This window comes from Quercus suber, unplaced genomic scaffold (genome assembly GCF_002906115.3).
Source record: "Quercus suber isolate HL8 unplaced genomic scaffold, Cork oak 2.0 scaffold_175, whole genome shotgun sequence".
Classification (NCBI taxonomy): Eukaryota; Viridiplantae; Streptophyta; class Magnoliopsida; order Fagales; family Fagaceae; genus Quercus; species Quercus suber.
This window is the reverse complement of record NW_027069635.1, coordinates 1254251-1258768: the sequence shown is the minus strand read 5'-3', so window position 1 is coordinate 1258768 and position 4518 is coordinate 1254251.

Genomic DNA, 4518 nt, shown 5'->3' with positions numbered 1-4518 from the left:
TAGAAGTTATTGCATACAAGATCAACATCTAAGGAGATCCAAAACCTTTGAGTGGAATCTCAAAGTTACAAGCAGGTGAGCTTGTGTTGTTACAAAGGCCAAATAGAGAAGGAGTTTGTGAATTCAGAGCTTACACTTGGTTATGTCAGTAAATTCTACATGTGGTAGTAATAGGATGTTAGTGGTCTAAGTCTTATTGTAAACTTCGATTCTTTATAGTAGATTTGCTTTTTACCTTGAAAATAATTAGGTTAAATCCTCTCCAAATTTTTTTACTGGTCTAGTTTCTTGGGTCATCATATGTTTGTGTTCTATATTTTTCCGCATTACATCTGCTTTACACATTTTGGTTTAACCTAGATCTTATTAACAAACTTGTTAATCAACTTAACTTAATATTAGGTTAAACAACTTGTGTTAAGGGCTCTAAAAATGAACAGACACCAAATTTAGTTAACCACAATCAGCATTTAACCACCGGCTTCTCTCTCTCTCTCTCTCTTAACCAACCCAAGTAAAACGAAACCCCAACCATCTCTATTTTAGCCAATCCAGCCCCTTTCTCTCTCTCACTCCACCACTCTTTTTTGCTGCCGCCATCCCTTGGCAACACCAATGAGCTCGGCGCAACTAAGCCATTCTCTCACCATTTTGTTTTATTCTCTTAAAAATGAAAAAAAAAAAAAAAAAAAAAAAAAAAAAAAAAAAAAAAAACNAATAACATCCTTATTTATTATGACCTATCAAAATTAGTAAAGGCCAGCCCACGGGCCAGGTGAGGTTGGGTGCCTAACACCTTCTCGTCTTCATACCTTAACTTCAGACTTAGTTTCTAATATGTAGACTCATGTGAGAGGCCCAATTTGGTTCCTAAACCTAAACTAGGTGGCGAATCCCAAAGGAAGAGAAAGCGAGCTATGCAACCCACAAGTGCAGGGTGGTGCGCCCACAATGCTCACATGCTTATATGCTTGTATGCTCTCATGCTCACATAGCCACATGCTCAAATGCTCACATACTTGTATACTCTCATGCTTACATGGCCACATACTCAAATGCTTACATGCTTTGTTGCTCACATGTTCACATGCTTGGATGCTTACATGTTCACATGCTTGGATGCTCACATGCTTGCACATTCACATGTTCACACGTGCACGCTTATATCTTCATATACTTGTAGTTCACATGTTTGGATGTTTACATGCTTCCATATTCACATGTTTATATGCTCACATGCTTCCATGTTCATATGATCGGATGTGCATATGCTTATACATCCATTTGATCTTCACATGACTAGTAGATGAATTTTAGGGCTTAGATGTATGTGCGCATTCACATTGGCTTATTAGGAAGACCTCATTCAACCACTATGAAGTAACAATATATGAAGGCCAGTTACGACTGGGCTGTTAGGATTAGTGCCCTTAAATCCTATTGTATGATGCTATGTATGATATTATGCATGACATTATGTATGACTTAATGTTGTAATTAATAAAGTTATTTTATTATTATCTAAAATAATGGTAACATGAATATTTGGACATTATCATATAGTCCATGAGATGCATAGTATGTGATTTATGTGATTTAGTCACAGAAGATATAAATCACATATTCTTTGTAAACTCAGAATTTTAATTCGTAATTGATGATGAAATTGGGCATTTCATCTGCGAAGACTATAACATATCAACTAAGATGATTTGTCTTGATCATGGAAGTGGAGACTTTTGTTGGTATGTTGATATGTTTTAAGAGTTAAGACATATTGAATTGGACAACTGCGAGATTTATTATTCTCCTAACAACTGTTAAATGAATAATAAATTTCACGACTTTTATTTACATGAACTCTTAATTCTAAGAGAATAATGGACCTGATCATAAAGAGTAGGTTGCTTTGATATATTAGGAGTGAGATCTAAAGTCACGATTAAAACATCAGTATGTTGGGTAGCCACATTTAGTGTTGATGGAACATATATTCTCAAGATGGAATTCATAATCTCTTAAGGAAGATATAAAATATTATTTTGAGATAAGTTTAATGGGTTCGGTAATTTAGAGTATTAGGCCTAACTACTTTAGTTACTAAAGTATATATTTATAAAATTATATTTCATAAATATATGATGAATAACTTAAAGGATTAAACCGGGTACTCAAGGATTAAGATGTAGTAATCTTCAAAGTGGCAATCATCCTACATGACTTTATATTACTATGAATATTTTATGAAGGAGTTGTATATATAATAAAGTCTTGCGATATAATTTATTCATAAGGCCTAGAGTGCAATTATATTTATATAGTGATATTAAATATAATTAATGGTAATTTTGGACTTGTCAAAAGTTAACAGAAAAGCCCAAGACCCATTGGAGTTAGTGTCTTATTTGTTCCCTTTTGGTCCCACTCCAAGCCACATACTAAAGCCCAATTGGAATGGCCTAAGAGGCTAGCCCAATTAGATAATCAGTTATAAGGAGAGAAATATATAGAATTTTGTATGAGAATGAAATGGTTTTGTATGTGAATGTTAGACACTCTCTTATTCTCCCTTGAACACGTACATATAAACTGATTGAGAGACCACACTTCTTGGGTATCAAGTGGAATTGGAGTGAAGATTAAAAGTGTTTTTAATCTTTGGTTTTGAATTTTACCGCACTAAGGTACACTCTCTTGTTCTTATATTCTGAAATTTACATAGTACATGTTATCAATTGCAAATGAAGTAGATCCGTTAATTTTTCACCGTGTATGTTTTGTATGCGATACAAACATGTGTTTTTCCAACATGGGCAGGCTTGGGGTGCCTTATTGTTAGGATATATGTGATTCACTTGTTAGGAACATATATCACTATTTTATGTAATTGGCTAATCTTTTGACAAAATGCATTTTACTTGTATTTAGGTAGATTTAGGATGTGTTTAATACTTCAAGAAACTTTTTTTTAAGATCAAGTATTGAAGCCATGCAAGTCTGTCCAAGATTCAAGTTTGTAAAGTGCCTGTTATTAAAGTTTGACGACTAGTCATATATCGAGTTTGAAGAGCTGTTCTAGCCCTGTGGCTCAACAGCAGCTCGACAGATAGGGTATCTGTTGAGATTTATGAAAAATAGAGTTTCAGTTCTATTTTGACTCCAATCCGTGATTATGTGTTTGAGATTTCTTTTCTCACAACCTTATACATATAAAAGGATTATTTTAAGGGCCGTCAAAGGTGGAACAGTTGCACAAGTGTTGAGCAAAGTTTTGTTCAAGCAAATTGTGATCAGAGACCTAGTTTGCTCTAGTTCATCTTTCTTGTGAAGAAGTTGTTGTGTTTGTGCACTGTAGAGTTTTGTGACCAAGAATCTTCTAGATCTTCATTGTGTGATGAACTGAAGAACTTTGCAGCCAACAACCTTCTCTAGTTGGTGATTAAAGTTGCGTACTAGGATCTGCGCAATTGGTTAGTCACGTACTAGGAGCCATGCATCAAAAGGAGAGATTGTCACTACAGAACAAGTCCAATTGGGTATTGAGGTAAGGGTTCAACTATAGGTTGGTATAAGGTACTGGGATTCCTTTACTTGTAACCGCTTGTTGTGATAATAGTGGATTCTCGAGAGTGGTGACCTTAAAATCACTCAGTGGGGTTTTTGCAGTGTAGGTTTTTCCCATTTGTAAACAAATCACTATGTCAATTTATTTTCTGCTACATACTTAGTTTAATTGTTGATTTGTTTGTACTACCATGCTATTGCATGTTAATTTGATTAATTAATATACTTGGCTAATTAATCAATTAATTTCATCACAATGGGTTAATAAGTTTTTGGCCTATCACTTATCTCTTCCCATCCTGTATCTTAACTCTGGACCTAGTTTGGTAAGTAGACCTTCATGGAGACGTGTTTTGGTTCTTGGACCTATAACCAGGTGGTAACTCCTCTGTCAATTTTTAAGAGGCCCCACATATTCCTAGGCTCATGCTAGCTTTAAGTCTAAAAATGCTTTCAGGGATATTGAGTACTGGCTTACCATGTATCCAGTCTTCATAAGAAGGAACTAACATGCCTATGAAGGGAATTTTAGAAAAGAAATCTACTTGCTAGAGTTAAGTCATGTAGGTTAGATTTTTGTAAAAAACTGCTGAACGGTTTTAGACCCCTTAAACACACACAGATTGCGTAGCCTAGATTAATTAGCCAAGTTGTTACTTAGTCAAATTAAGCAATTCTAGGTTAAAACAATCAAACAATCATATCAAGAATAATAATGCAGCGGAAAATAAATAACACAAGATATGATCACCCAGGAAACCACACGGTAAAAACCTGGGGAGGATTTGACCCACCGATCCTCAAGGCTAACCTGAATTCACTATGAAAGAATTGAAGTTCGTACAAAAGGACTACAAGCTCCCCGCTCGACTTCCTAATGCTACCCACCAGTAGAACTTCCTGACACGACCACGCGCAGGCTCCGAATCCACGGACTACTTCTTTCTTGAATTC